The sequence below is a fragment of the Condylura cristata genome, unplaced genomic scaffold (genome assembly GCF_000260355.1).
Source record: "Condylura cristata isolate star-nosed mole 26May11 unplaced genomic scaffold, ConCri1.0 scaffold00008, whole genome shotgun sequence".
NCBI lineage: Eukaryota > Metazoa > Chordata > Mammalia > Eulipotyphla > Talpidae > Condylura > Condylura cristata.
The window spans coordinates 26,520,319-26,536,655 of NW_004567109.1; positions in this window are offsets into that span (position 1 = coordinate 26,520,319).

The following is a 16,337-nucleotide window of genomic DNA, read 5'->3' on the forward strand; positions in this document are numbered from 1 at the left end:
GATAGAGACGGAAGTGCTCTGAAAAATCAGAATTTCCACGCTAACTTATGTTATGACCTCCCTTTTTTGTAATATCAAAATATTCTAAGTAACCATCAGCTTGCAACCAGATTGCCTAGCTTCATAAGGCGCTGCCTGGCTCAGGTGAGCAAGCATTGCCCAAGGCAGTAAATTCCTCTAGAAAGCAAAAAAAATATTACAACTGACTGATTAATAAAAGCAATTCTAATAAAATCAATATTGTGAGACAAGGCAGTACTAGAACACGCTAAAACGTAATTAAAGTTCTTTTAGTCCCTGGACAAGAACCCAAATCTTATCACTCTACTCTCTTACTTAAGCTTTTATTGCTCAGTCTTTAAATGAGGAATCTTACTCTCTCCTTTAGTGATTTATCTACCAGAAAACTCCTCCACCCTAGTCATCAACTTGACTTTACCCTCTAAGATGTCTCAATGAAAATAAAGATCATTAAGTAGCATTTAAGGCTTATAGGGGTTTTATTTTAGCCAATCAACACTGTGGTAAATATAACAATGTTAGTCCTAAATTTTATGAATTTATGTCTCTATCCTAACTTTAATAGATGTTATAATCTCAGTTGAAGGACATTATGATTCCAAACTATTCTTAGAAAAGAAGGATGATTGTAATCTCTCAACCCAGTTCATGTGCTGATGTCATCCCACTGCTTACTCCTAATGTATAAAATAAACTTCTGCTAAGAGCAGAACAGGAAGATTTGCACCCAACTCCAATTCCCGTGTCTTCCTCACACCTGCTTCCCTTTATTTCCTTTTCTAGGAATCTCTGCTCGCCGCTCCCACCTTGAGACCCTGCCTGTTCTGCCCCCCAATAATTCGTGATGGGGGACAAAGAGTCTCCAACAGAAGGAGATGCCAGACAGTGTGGCTTGTTGGTGATATCATGATCCCGGTCTGATCTCAGCCAGTGAGAAACTAGTTTTGCTTCTGCCCTGGGGCTTCTGCCCTGGATAAGCTTCCCATGTCCCAATTCTCCCACCTATGGCTGTTCTAGGCACCCAAAGGGCCGTGTCCTCATTGGGGTGACAGGACGTATGCAGTGACCAAGACTCCTTGGGTGCCTCTTTGAGTGGCAGCATTTAGAGGGTATGAAGAGCTGCTTAATCATCGTGTGAGCCCCACTGATCACTGACCACTGCTGGGTCTGGGAGTGTTCTCTCTGACAGGTAGTGGGCATGTCCAGAAACATCAGGTGGTCCTGCACAGCAAAGACGTCCAACATCCCCAAATCTTCTCCCTTTACATATTCTCATTTGGGGAAACTTGTAAATTGCTGAATTTACAGCCTAACTTCATTTCACATACAGAGTTTAGGTCTTTTGGCATGATTTCAAGACAGAGCAGTTTTTTTCCAAGAATAATGCAGGCGCCTTTTAAATCAAGAGAAGATTACATTTGTCCAGAACTCTATGAGGAGTCGTGCAAGACTTTTGTAAAGTCTCTCAGCTAGTGGCAAGATTCGAACAACCAATTCAACATGCATGACTGATTCAGTCTGTATTTGTCATCCTCACAACCAGGTAATTTTATACAGTGATGAAAACCCATGTTACTTCATTACACCTTTCCTTTACATCACAGTTAGAATAACACATATTGTAAAAGTTGTATATGCAGGCAAGTTTCATTTTCTGTAAATTTCCTATAGAACGGAGTGTCCCAAAATATTTGCTATAAAAAAGGGAGCATTGGATCAGGTTGAGCTAAGACTCATTGCACTAAGCTTTTCCGATAAATATCAGGAAAATGAGAGTAGTTCTAGAAACCCCAGGCCGGTGAGGGTGGGCTCCTGCCGTTCTGATTGTCTCCTTCAGCTGTCTTGTATTGACTGATTCTGGAATTGGTCTCTAAGGTGTTGGTGTTTTGGTGTTGAATTTAAAAAGGTGATCAATAAATCTGAGCCGCTGAGGTGTCAATGGATCTGAAAAACTTAGCTGGAAAAAAGAGAAAATAGCGGTTGGAATTATTTACCTCGTGAATTGTGAGCAAAGGAGTGAGCATGAGGGACCTAATCTTACTGTCTGATTTCTGGAAGGCTGATGGCGGCAAGCTGTTCTGGAAGGGAACCTCCACGGGATACCCTTTCTCTGATGGGAGAAAGAGAAGAGAGTCCTATAACTAGAACGAAAGTTGCCAAAATTGGGGTGCATACGTGGTTACCTTTTTTCTTAACTAGGTATCAAGTTCTCTGTTCCTTCACCCCCGAATGTATTATTTTTGGAAGTTCAGTCTGTCTTTCCTGAGTCCTCCCTTCAATCCTCTGATTAAGAGTGAAATCCAAAACGGCCTGCTAGATTTTCAGACCAAGGAGAACCAAGCCTCGTGTTCTGCTCCTGCTGTTGCGTCTCATTCCCACAAGATGGCACTGTTGAAGACAGCCCCGCAGAGTGAAAGGATGACAGTGACGATCCCTCAAGTTCTTTGGCGGAAAAATAACCCTATTAAAAAGGAACCCCATACTTCTGTTTGGAAAGTTTTCAATGTTTAGTACCTGCTCTTGCAGCTGATCCATTCAGTTACCTTTCAAGAAACGAGCCAATCTCAAGACCCAAGCCTCTGTCCCTAATCCTTCCCAGTTTTCCTCTTGAACTTTCAATAGTCTCCATCGCCCCATTTTCCAGACCATTTGTCTCCTGTGCAAATTTCTCATTTCTATTCCTGCCTGTTCAGTGCCATCCCAGTCTTTATTATACCATTATAGATATATAATAACTACCCCTCTGGCAAAGCACCCACTACCATTGCTTTAAGAAGAGGGACAGATTTTTCTTCATGTAAGAAATAATTTTGAAAGTACAGAACTCTACAATGTCTGCCTCAAGAGGTACTGAGTTCCTCATCTTTGGTAACACTTAAAAGAGGCTATTTGCGCGACTTCAGCCCAATATCCCAACAAGACCCGAGGACATGGGTACAGAACCAGCCACCTTTGTGGTGTTGTGGCCCAGGGAGAAAGAGGTTCGCCTGTTCTGAGTCCCCCAGCACCCCAAATATGCCTGCTATCACAGTTTTCTCCTCTTGTGTCGAAACTAATGAGTCACGATTCAAGTAACGGTTTTTTGTGACTCCAAAACCATTTTGCTTAATGAGGTACTAAGTCTTTATAATTAGGCCCAGAAGGAAACGAGGACGTGGCCCTTAAGAGCAATAATTATTTCAGTTATTTATGGTAATAAAAAATTGAAAATAGGAATTCTTCCTCAGAATGTGACTATTTATTCTTTTACATATTGCCTAACAGGCAATTACCCTATTAAGGCGGCATTTGGTTGCTAAAGACATTAATTGAAATGTAAATTAAATGTAAATCAGCTAATTAAATTGATACGTAATGAACTTGTCAGGCGGGCAGCTCTGATCAGATGCATTTCACTAATAAACAAGCCTTGCAGCTGGCCCAGCACACAGCTGGGGTGAAGGGTACCTGAGCGGTTCTTCACCAGGTTGAGCAGGAAGGCAGGCTCTGCACTGCCCAAATCTTCCAGAGCAGAGAGAACAGTTCCCTCAGGAGCTCAGAAACATGTTTTCCCGGTAATAACTCTCTGGGCCTCTTTGTCATTGTTTCAGATAGTGCTTTCAGCAGCAAAAATTAGAAAATTCAACTCCAACTGGGTCAGGTAAATGGCACATCTGGAAGGGGATGAGTTGTCGAGAGGCTTCTGTGGAGGTTGCTCATTTCTCTCGGATTCTTCCTGAGCGTTCCTCCCCATGTTGGCTTCATGTTTAGGTCCTTGTCTTTGTTCAAGGGGGTATTGTTTCTACAACCAGTGAGGGAAATTTAGAGACTTGTGCCAATTAAACTATGGCAGTTTTGCAGCTGACAGGCACGGTGCAGATGTTCAAGTTATTAAAATAGTGAAACTCTCCTTATAGGTGGTCCTTGCTCAGACACAAGCTGTTACAGGGAAACCCCAAAGGGAAATGGGATGGTGGCCTAGATCTGAGTCCTCACCTGTGTGCTTTAAAAAGAACTCCAGAGAAGACCCAAGGGCAGGCACACAGAGAAAAGTTAACAAAAGGTTTATTTACATGGGAAATAAAAAGAGGGTGAGCACACAGAGAGAAAGGGATTAATCGGTTAAATGTCTTACCAGTAATGTTGTCTGAGCTGGGACCCCAGGTGCATACTGAAGACAGGTAACATCATGGGACCCTGCAAGCCCACATTTCTTTTTCTTTTTTTTTTTTTAACAAGCATGGCTGCTTAACTCCACCCTTAGCTCCCAGCAATCCTCCATTCAAGAAGTCGATTCATGGCAGATCTGTGGCATGATGGGAGTTGTAGTCCTTGGCACCTAGGATCGCTGGAATGGAGGTGGGGTTAGAGCCCCTAAAACATCAGTGGGTAGAGTTCTTTCAGGACATAATATGCCCCAAATGTTCTCTCTGGCTGCTCCCCAGAGCCCTGAGAAGACACTGTGACTCATCAGGAAAGGATTAATGCCTGACAGAAGAGGGGTGCCTCTAGAACCCTGCTCTAACATAGAGTACCAATTGGCTGGTACTCTAGCTGTTAAATAATAGGGAAATTCCATTTACTGATAGCTACTTCCTTGAATTTATGCTGTGGCAAATGGGAAGAATTTGTCTTAATTATTCTAGACTCAATCCAGGGCAGTAGTTCTCAAACTTGATGGTATGGGTTTGCAGGGTCCCATGATGTTACCTGTCTTCAGTATGCACCTGGAGGAATTGTTAAAATTCAAGCTGCTGAGTCCCACTCTCAGAGTTTGTGACTTAAGGGTGAATCATGACATTTTCATCAAGTTTGTGGGACTGAGGCTTACACTTAGAGAACCATTGTGCTAGGTCCTTGCCATACCTGTGGAAGTTGAGTATGACCATTTAAATTATATTCTGTGTAGTTCTATGGTTCTCATAAGGAACCTGGTTGAGAAAGCCTGCTCTAGGCTAGATGTCAGCAAACTCTGGAGCATCTCTCCCTTCACTCCCAGCATCTGTGTTTGTAATAAAGCCGTTTTGGAGCACAGTTGCATTCATTTGTATATGATCGTCTATTTTCATGCTACATTGACAGAGCTGAGTAATTGGGACAGAAATCATATGATCTATAAAACCTACAATATTTAGTAACTTGTTCTCTCTAGAAAGTTTGCTAACCTCTTATCAGGGCTTTAGCTAGACTTATCAAGACCCACCCCTGGAATGGAAGGTGAAAATAAATCTCATCCTTCACCTCAGTTGCTGCACAAAGACAAGTGAAGTAGATGGAAAGAAAATAAACCATGTTTACTGTGATTGTCATCTACTAAATGGATCTGATCATCTCTGCTAGAAAGGTTTATTGTTTTGTAATCCAGGGATCAATTTGCACAAGCAAGAAGAAGAAAAGAAAAGGTTTATTTAGTGTCAAGGACCTGGGTTTGGGGTACAGCTGGGTTTCTCTGAGAACAGTTCCTTCCAGCTACTGCAGAGACCCAGTGAGCGACAGACTGAACTCTCAGCTATGTCTGCAAATCTAGAGACCCCACGAATTTTCTGGGGAACCTAAGAGTTTTCCCCAGCCTTCTACATCAAATGTTCTGGAAAATGAGGCACAGATGTTTCTTATAAAGGCAACAAAACTTACCTAAAACATTCACTCAATCATTCTTCAACAAATGTTTGCAAACATCTACTTCAAGTAAAACTGATTAGGAATTCAATGGTGAACAAAATGAATCATCTGAGGGGCAAATTTACCAGTTGGTGAACTTTGTCAATGCCCACAGATCTTCTAATCAATATTGTAGAGGCAAATCTTTTTAATTCATGTATATATTGTGTATATATTATCATATATATTATGTGACGCATCTTAGTAGACAGAAGATTTCTAACATCTCAAGACTAACCTCACAAACTTTTAAACTATAAATTCAACTCCTTTCATAGACACAGAACTATATGAGTGATCCACTTTTTTTTCTTGAGTAAGTTTCAGTAGTTTCATAAATGTTTGTTTCATTGAAATTGTCAGGGGGATTGGCACAAAGTGGTTCTTCATATTTTCTTCGTGATCGCCATTCAGTCTAGGATCTGCACACACATCCCCCTATTCACTTAGTATATTAATTTGTGTCTTCTTACATTTTCATTTTTTTAGATGATTCTAACCAGAGATTTATAAATTTTGCTGATTCCATTTTTAAAAAAAGATTTTATTTATTTATGCATACAGAACTGGGGTAGAGGAGGTGAAAATATTCACCAGAGACAGGCAGATTGACAAAGTACACTGCCAAGGGGAGCAGTGGGAAGGTCAGGAGAGGTTTGCCACCCCATGTGGGTCACTGCCCTGAGCAGGGATTGATCTCATGCTGCAGTGGCTACAATAGCTACATGGTGCTGTGCTTTAGCCTGTTGCAGCACGAGGGAGGGCCCTACTGATACTTTTTAAATCATCATCTTTGATGGACAAAAGGACTATTGACCTGGTGCATTCGCATGAGCTGAGCGTGCTGGCCTGGGAACACAGCCTGATCTCACAGGATGATGTTTACAGGTCATATTTACAGTGATATTTTTATACCTTAAAATAACTTCTGCCTGGTATGAGCTACTCATCTGCTAAAAACATACTTTTAACGCCCAGCATAGGGTTCAAACCGGTTTAGACCAGTTCAATCCTGTTCAGACCAGTTTAGACAGTTTGCATCAAGGTCCCAACATCTCAGTTATGCCTACAAGCTTCTTGACAATTTTAAAAGTGATAGCAATAGGCTGAGAATGGTCACAATGCTGAAACCGGTTCAAATCTGTTCAAACCGGTTCAATCTGGATCTAACCAGCTCAAACGGGTTTAGACTGGTTGAAACCAGTTTAGACCGGTTTAGGCATTTTGAATCAAAGTCTGACAATGTCAGACCTGTCTGGAACATCTCGAAACTTTGAAAGTGATAGCAACAGCAGAGAACAGTTGCAATGCTGAAACCGGTTCAAACCGGTTCAGTCTGGATCAAACCGGTTCAGGCCGGCTCAAACTGGTTTCATCCAATTCAAACCAGTTTTGGCTGGTTTAAACCTGTTAACCCCTGTTTGGGCTGTTCCTATCAACGTCTGAACATGTCACACATGTCTGGGAACATCTTGACACTTTACAAGTGATAGCAATAGGCTGATAATGGCCCTAATGCTGAAACCTGTTAGAATAGGTCTGATCCGGATAAAACCAGTTCAAACTGGTTTCATCCAGTTCAAAACATTTTCATCCCGTTCAAACTAGTTCAAAAAGGTTCACACGGGCTCAAACCGGTCCATCTGGTTCAATCTGGTTTAGACTGGTTCAAACTGGTTTTTGATGTGTAAATCCTCCAACGCCAGTTTGGGCTGTACCCATCACCGTCAGAACACGTCACACATAACAGGGAGCTTCTTGACAATTTTTAAGTGATAGCAACCGGCTGGGTGTGGTCGCAGTGCTAAAACTTCTTTCAACCGGTTCAATCATATCAAACCCATTTAGACTGGTTCAATCTGGTTCAAACTCTTTCAGACTGGTTTAGAAGGGTTGAAATCTGTTTACACAGGTTTAGACGTTTTGAATCGAAGTCCGACCATATCAGAGCTGTCTGGGACTTCTTGAAACTTTTAAAGTGATCATAGCCAGCTGAGAATGGTCTCAATGTCCAAACAGGTTTAATCCGGTTCAATTGGATCAAACCAGTTGAAACTGGTTCGTACCTGTTCAGACAGGTTCAAACCATTTGAAACCAGTTTACAACGGTTCAATCCATTTCAGGCCTGTTCAATCCGATTCAGGCTGGTTTATACAGTTTCAATCTGGTTCAGACTGGTTTAGACTGGTTCAATCTGGTTTACATATTTTGCAAAGTAGTCTGACCATGTCAGTCCTTTCTGGGACTTCTCGAATCTTCTAAAGTGAGGGTAGCCCTCTGAGAATGGTTGCAATGCTGAAACCGTTTTTCAACCGGATCAAACTAGTTTGAACCTGATCAATCTGGTTCAAATCGGTCAGACCGGCTCATACCAGTTCAAACCAGTTTAGACAGTTTCAATCCAGTTCATACCATTTTAGGCAGTTGTTATTGTGGCACAACCATGTCAGACATGTGTAGGATCGTCTGGACACTTTTTTTTTTTTTTTAAAGATTTATTTATTTATTTGTGCATACAGAACTGGGGTACAGGCCAGAGGCTCAGGGGCGGTGAGAGGCCTCACCAGAGACAGAGCTGGGAACAGAACAGGCAGATCGACGAAGTACACTGCTGAGGGGAGCAGCGGACGAGTCAGGAGAGGTCTGCCACACCATGTGGTCACCTCCAGGGCAGGCGGGAATTGAACTCATGCGGAAGTGGCTGTAGATTCTCAGTGCTATGCTTTAACCCACTGCGCCACCAGGGAGGGCCCGTCTGGACACTTTTAAAGTGAGAACATCCATTTGAGATTGGTTTCAATGCTAAACATGTTCGATTCGGATCAAACTGGTTCAATCTGGATCAAAACAGTTCAAACCTGTGTAGAGTGGTTTAGGCTAGTTCAAACCAGTTTAGACTGGTTTAATCTGTTTCAGAGCTGTTCAATCCGGTTCAGACCGGTTTTGGCAGTTGTCATCAAGGTCCGACCATATCAGACCTGCCTGGAACTGCTGGAAACTTTTAAATAATTGTTGCAATGCTGAAACCGGTTTAAACCGGTCCTATCTGTATCAAACTGGTTTAAACCGGTTCAATATGGTGCAAACCAGTTCACACTGGTTTAGACTGGTTCAATCGGTTTCAGATCAGTTTAGACCTTTCCATCGAAGTCCTCCCATTTCAGACTTGTGTGGGAGCTTCTCACCACTTTCAAAGTGATAGCAAGAGGCTAAGACTGCAATGCTGAAACCTGTTTCAACCGGTTGAAACTGGTTCAATGTGGATCAAAAACGGTTCAAATCGTTTTAGACCAGTTCAATCTGGTTCAGACCGGTTCAGTCCCTCTCAGACTGGTTTAGACCGTTTACATCCAGATCTGAACTTTTCAGACATGTCTAGTAGCTTCTTTACACTTTCAAAGTGGTAACAACTGTCTGATAATGTTCACCATGCTAAAACTCGTGTAAACAGGTTCAATTTGCATCAAACTGGTTTGAAATCAGTTTAAGTCAGTTTGAACTGATTTAAACTGTTTCCATAGTGGTTTGAACTTTTTCATACATGTCTATGAGCATCTCAACATTTTTCAAGGGATAGCAACAGCTTGAGAATGATCACAAATGTTTTAGACTGATTCAAACCACTTTATACCGGTTCAATCCTGTTCATACTTGTTTAGACCGATTCAATCCGGTTCAAAACTGTTCAAGCCGATTCTTACCGGTTTAGACTGTTTCCATTGAATTTCGACCAGTTCACACATATCTAGGATCATTTCAATACTTTTTTTTTTAAATATTTTTTTATTTATTATTTGTGCATACAGAACTGGGGTACAGGCTAGAGGCTCAGGGGCGGTGAGAGGCTTCACCAGAGACAGAGTGGGAAACAGAACAGGCAGATCGACGAAGTACACTGCTGAGGGGAGCAGCGGGTGGGTCAGGAGAGGTCTGCCACACCATGTGGTCACCTCCAGGGCAGGCGGGAATTGAACTCATGCGGAAGCAGCTTTAGATTCTCAGTGCTGTGCTTTAACCTGCTGCGCCACCAGGGAGGGCCCATTTCAATATTTTTAAAGTGATATCAACAGGCTGAGAATGGTAGCAATTTTTCAAACTGGTTCAGATCAGTTTCAGCCGTTTCAAATTGTTTCAAACTGGTTTAGACTGGCTCAATACGGATGAGACAGATTTAGACTTTTTCCAAACGGTTTCAATCCAGTTTAGACCAGTTCCATCTACTTTAGACCAATTTAGACATGTTTAGAAGCATCTCGACACTTTTAGAGGGATAGCAACAGGCTTACAATGGTCGCAAGTATTCAAACCAGTTCAGACCGGTTTTAGCTGACTCAATCTGGTGTAGACCAGTTCAATCCAGTTCAAACCTCTTCAAACTAGTTTGGACTGGTTCCATACAGTTTAGACCAATTCAGACACATTTATAAGCATCTCGATACTTTTAAAGGGGTAACAGGCTGAAAATGGTTGCATGTTTCAAACTGGTTCAGACCGTTTTAGACAGGTTCAAGACTGTCTAGATGGTTCAAACCGGTTCAATCTGGTTCAGACCAGTTCAAACTTGTTTGAAGTGATTCCATCCAGTTCAGACCATTTCAGACACATTTAGAAGCATCTTGACACTTTTAAAATGATAGCCACAGGCTGAGAATGGTCACACATCTTCAAACATTGTCACACTGGTTTGTACTAGTTCACTTTGTTTTAGACTGGTTCAAGCCGGTTCAATCCAGTTGAAACCGGTCTAAACTGGTTCAAACGGGTTCAAGCCAGTTCAAACCAGTTTAGGCTGGTTCAGTCAATTTCAATCTGGTTCAAATCAGTATGGACTGGGTCCATCCAGTTTAGACCATTTCAGACACATTTAGAAGCGTCTCACACTTTTAAAGGGATAGCAACAGGCTGAGAATGACTGCATGTGTTCAAACCGGTCTTGCTGGTTCAAACGGTTTTATACCAGTTTCAGCTGGTTAAAACCAGTTCATACCGGCTTCAGCCGATTCAAACGGATTTAGACCAGTTGAAACTGGTTCAAGCTGGTTCAAGCCAGTTTAGACCGGTTCCAACTAGGTTGGACCAGTTCAGAGACATCTAGAAGCGTCTCAACCCTTTTAAAGTGACAGCAATTTTCTTTCCTGACTTTTCTTTCTGTATTGAACTTGTCGTTGCATATGCTCAAGAACCACCTGGCAATAAACAGCCTGGCTCAGCTTCTTGTACTAGTGTCTGACTTTTGTAGAGCTCAAACTAAAATACCACTGTGAGCATTACAAATTTGTGAATGAATGAGTGAATGAATGAATGAAATGATATTGTATTTAGGGGGAAGACAGCATTAGAGGAGGACAAATGGCCATCTTCTGTGGATGATAAAAGACCCTGCTACCGCGTTATCCATCTACAATGAGCAGCCAAAGCTTCTGTGTGCCAGTACGAGGTGTTGACAAAGTACCTTAAGAATCATGAGTATTAAAATACTTTGGATGTGATTGATCATAGTATTTATCCTTGATGTGATACTTACGTTTGGTAGAGGCATACTTATTCTTCACAAACCTCCTGTGTTCTATGCCTATTATGAATAAGGACACTGGTTCATAGAGGTGACTCAAGGTCACCTAGAGCAAAGTTGGATCTCAGCTGGTCTGTCAGCTATCACAGCCCATACCCCTCTGCCTGCCTCTTTACAACATCCGGTCATTTCCCCAACTGTTTAGTAAGCAGTAAATCACCTGAAATCAAGGTATGGCTGCTGATGGGGTCTCAGGCAGTTCTGATAGGTCTGTGCCTTGCAGTGTAGTAAATAATGCACAAATTCATTATTTATGTTAACCAACATTTAAGACAGGACATTACTTTATTTATACTGTCTGGCAGCTCAAGCACACTCTGCGATGTCTGTTAAACGGTGATGTTAATTAGATCTGCAGCACTGCACCTTCTGTATGCAACATTTGCCGAGTCATCCCCTGGCCTCATCTCTCCAGAAGTCTCTGATTCAGCATCAGATCTGAGGACAGAGAGAATCCTTGGTAGGCTGGCATCATTGTCAGGGCTACCAAGCAGAGTATGAAAATTTCTCACATAGACATCTATCCCACAGCATTAGGGTGTAGCAACCTGACAGGACTCTCAAAGTCAGTACGAGATCCTCTTTTAGATTAGGCAAAGGAATTGGAGGGGGAATTCTGTAACCACCAGGTGGCAGAAGTATAGGAGTCTTTAGTGATCACCTATTAATAAGTTCATATTTTGCAGGTGGGCAAAGGAGACTTAGAGAGGGAGAGTGGCTTTTCTAAAGTCACAGAGACACTAGCAGACTGGGGCAGATTTGGATATTTTGGCTTCCTGGTTGGGCTCTTTCTAGGCTAATTACCAGGTCCCTGTACTTTGCTCTTATCCTTTTCCTGGTGTGTGGCTGTGGAATGGACACAGGGAACATCAGTTTCTTCTCCTTACTACACCCACTTCTCCTGCCATTCTTGAAAGTACTCAGAGACTCAGAGAGGGGAGATGACAGCAGTTGAATCAGCAGATCCAGAATTCTAGGTGAGCATTTTTTTTTTTAACAAAGTATGTAACCTGCTTAAGGATGAATGAATAAATGAACAAAAGAATAAATGAATGCTAAAGCTACTAAAGAATGGATAAAAGCATACATGATGAACATGGCTTAGTTCTTAAAGTTCTCATCCTGCGGATTTGCATTTCAACAAGGTCAAAGTCTCAGGCCCTGGGCACTGCAGTGTGGGCCACAGCAATGAATTATTTATTTCACAATTGTGCTGCCTCCATTTCTGAATGCTGGCTAGTACAGGGCCTTGTTCAGGGCCTTGTTCAGTGAGTGCTTCTAAAACTGAACAGAAACACTCTGGGTCCATGGCATTCAGCTCCTGAACATGTTAAGGAGAGAACCTCTTCCTTCATCACCTTATGCTTTGTTTTTTTCAACCTTAAATCAAGGATGACCTGAAGAAGAAGAAAGAGAAAAATAGACAAGAACACAGAGATGGAAACATAAGGTCGCTGGCCAACAGAGTTAGGGAAAGGGGTCTTGAATTTTCTGCAGTCTGGTCTGGCCAGAATGAGTGTCTGGCTTCCCTGGGGTGGGAAGAGGAGAGATGGCCTTCAGATCTTGCTGGCACAGCCCTGGGGAGGCTGGGCCATGGGGCAGCCTGTTAACTGTGGGTAATGAAGGATTGGACAGAATTTCGAATAGAAATTAAACCCCACACCTTTGACTAGGAGTTTAGGTAAAAATGTTCTTAGAATTCACAGTGACCTACCATCATTGCGATACTCTCAGTAAAGGCATGCACAAACCTCAGAACTATACCAATGTCTGTGTGCATTTTCACATGCAGTATTCTATTACTAGAAGTTACTTTTAATGTCCCACATCTAATGCAAATATGCTAGTGCACACACACACACCATCACGGTTAATTTATTTGTTAGTCCTCCCAGCCTTCCACCTTTCTTTCTTTTTTCTCTCGCCCATGGTTGCTCTTAACTGTGAAGTTTGGCAGCTTCTGTAGGTGCTGACATGTGAGGTTTGCTCCACTTTGCCCAGAAATTTAAGGGGCTGCCCATATTTATAAACTTCTGAAGAAATGGAGCAGAGGGGCAACCACCTCACAGAAATGTCCTGCTGAGAATGGGCATTCTCATCCTGGCACCCAGCAGCAGCAGCATTAGCCACAGCTACCAGCTCCTATGAATGATTATTCTCTTTCAGTCATTGTGCTGGGTCCTGGAACTCAGCACATTAGTGAGAATGGCTTTTGTGGCCTCTAAACATTGCATCCCAAGAACAATGCAAAGTTGAGGTGGAAAAGTGAAATAGCAAAGCCATTGCTCAGTACCAAATGAAGTGTTTAGAGGATACTGATCTATGAAGGCTATGAGATCAGGGAAGACTTCCTGGAGGAAGGGACTTAAAGGATAGGTATGAATAGGGGCAGCAGAGAGGAATGGGGAGTGCCTATCAAACACAATGTTTAATGAATTTTTTAAAAAGATTTATTTATTTATTCATACAGAACTGGGGTACAGGCCAGAGATGCGGAGGGTGAGAGGATTCACCAGGGACAGAGGGGGTAGCAGAACAGGCAGATTGATGAAGCACACTGCTGAGGAGAGCAGCAGGCGGGTCAGAAGAGGTCTGCCATGCCATGTGGTCACCTCCGGGGCAGGCGGGGATTGAACTCATGTGGAAGTGGCTTTAGCTTCTCAGTGCTGCGCTTTAACCTGCTGCGCCACAGGGAGGGCCCGTTTAATGAATTTTGTTGGGTGAATTAATGACAGGACAATCCAAGGGAAAGTCAAAATATAGACCAATAGGGGTCTTTATGAGGTTTCATAAGAAAGGAAGAAAATACTGGGAAATATTGTTTGAAATCCTGTTCTTTCCAGTTAATCCTCTCTTAGGATACTCTTGGGAGCACGATGCCTGAGGCTTATCTCTCCATATACAAGAGTAAGAAACAAATCAGTTGACACTGGAGAAAACACAGACAGGGCAAGAGATTTACTTAATGTCACATAATATCAGAATTAGGGATAAAACCCAGTTCTTCTGGGTACATCCTTAAATACTTCTAATTAAAAATTTTGAATTCTGGGGGAGTGTGGGGAGTAGGAAGTGGCTTGGGATAGAAGAGGAAGAAGTCTCTGGGACATTTGATGGGAAAAGTGTCTCTTGCTTTGACCAGCATCTGCTTAGTGAAGCAGCAGCCGGTGAGGGTGGGCAGACAGTAGGAGGTGTCCTCTTGCCACTTCCACCCAGCCAGAGCAGCCTCTCTCACCCACACCATACCGATCCCTATTATTGGCCATTGTTTTATAGGAAAGACTAGCGCAGGGAGGACATACAGGGACATCTAGTTACAAAGGAGAATGTCTAGAGCCAGACTCAAGGGAATAGGCAAAGGAGGCCATGTGTAGGAACCAAAATGAGCCAGCGAGCACCCCAGGCAGACGCTTTTTATAGCCAGCATTAAATATTTATAGTATCATCAGCTTACGACTGTACACAAAAAGGCTGAGAAGGGAGCAGCAATTGTTGTTGGTGACCTCCAGGATCTCCCACCTAGTGCCTGTAAGACTTGGGGCAGATTAGCGAATTTCTCTAAGCTGCTGTCTTCGATCAAACAAGAGAGTATCTGCTTCATAGGGTGGTTGTCAGGATTACAGGTGAGCGAGTGAAATAAAGCAAGGGGTGAGGACTGAGGCATCCAGTCAGGACAGAGAAGCAGCAGCAGCAATAGCAGTAGCATCATAGCAACAAAGAGTTTAAATAACAGCAACAGCAGCCGTAGTAGGGTAATAGTCGCAGCAGCAACAGGACATAGTGGTCGCAGCGGCTGTAGGTGCCATAGCAGCAGATCCAGTAGTAGTGTTACAGGGCAGAATAGGGGCACCCGAGGACCCCCAGGTCTGCCCGCTCTAAATAGGTTCTGCTATCTGTCCCATCAAGACGAAACACACACTATTGTGTAAGACCTTCAATGGAACTGTAATATAATTTGTGTGCACTAAAAAGCAGAGAAAGAATATAGTTTAAAATAGTTTCCAGGCTCTTCCTGGTGGCACGATGGGTTAGGACGCAGCATTGCAAGCTCGCCACAGCCACTTTAGTACGGGTTCGATCCCCGGCCCAGGAGGTGACCCACATGGCGCGGCAGACCTCTCCTGACCTGCCCGCTGCTCCCCTCAGCAGTGGACTTCATCCATCTGCCTGTTCTGCTCCCCACTCTGTCTCTGGTGAAGCTTTTCACCGCCCCTGAGCCTCTGGCCTGTATCCCAGTTCTGGATGCATCAATAAATCTTTAAAAAAAGTTTCCAAATGAAGCACTCAGTTCCCACTTACTCGTGGGTAGATGCTGCGCCAAACAGGGTTGGCCTAAAGCAGGGCCACGGAGGCCCAGAAGCCTGCCACAGGCCTCAGGCACCTTCTGGGGGACCGCTAGGAAAGGGCCGGAACGGGCCATGCAAGTCTGGAGCAACATCCAAATCTAAGTCAAGGTAAAGGCTCCTTGTCAGCCTCCCTACAGCCTCTCTCCCACATCTCTGACTCTTTCAAGTGTCTCCTTCCGAGTCCCTCAAGTCCCCGGTGTGAGCCCAAAGCCAAGAGCAAATGCAGGCTCTTCACCTGTCTCTCTGCTCCATGGGCCCTCCCAGGCTGCTCCTTTTTTCTCCACTTCCTCCTACTCTTCCTCAGTCTCTTCCCCTCTACTTCTCTGTTTCCTTCTCTTCTTCTTCTCCCTCTGCTGCATCTCGCAATCCTTCTCCTAGTCTTTTCTAGTTTCTCCTCCCTGTCCAGCTTCCCTCTTCCTCAGGGTGGGGCAGGGAACCTGGAATTGCCCCTTTCCCTGGGGTCCCCCTGTGACAGCAGTAGGGGCGGGGTGGAGATGGAGACCATAGTGGTATATTAGCACTTGTGGCACCTAAAGTGGCACTAGGAGTAGCCCAGGCAGGAGGAGTGATGGGAGTGGCCGACTAGTAGTGGCAGGAGGCAGCAGCACCAGCACTCAGGCACAGCAGCTCGCCAGCAGCGTAAGAGGAGAAGGAGCAGCTGCACCAGCAGCAGGGCAGGAGCAGGAGCAGATGAGCACAGTGGCTGGAGCAGCAGCAGGGGGAGCAGCAGCAGGGGGGAGCAGCAGCAGGGGGGGAG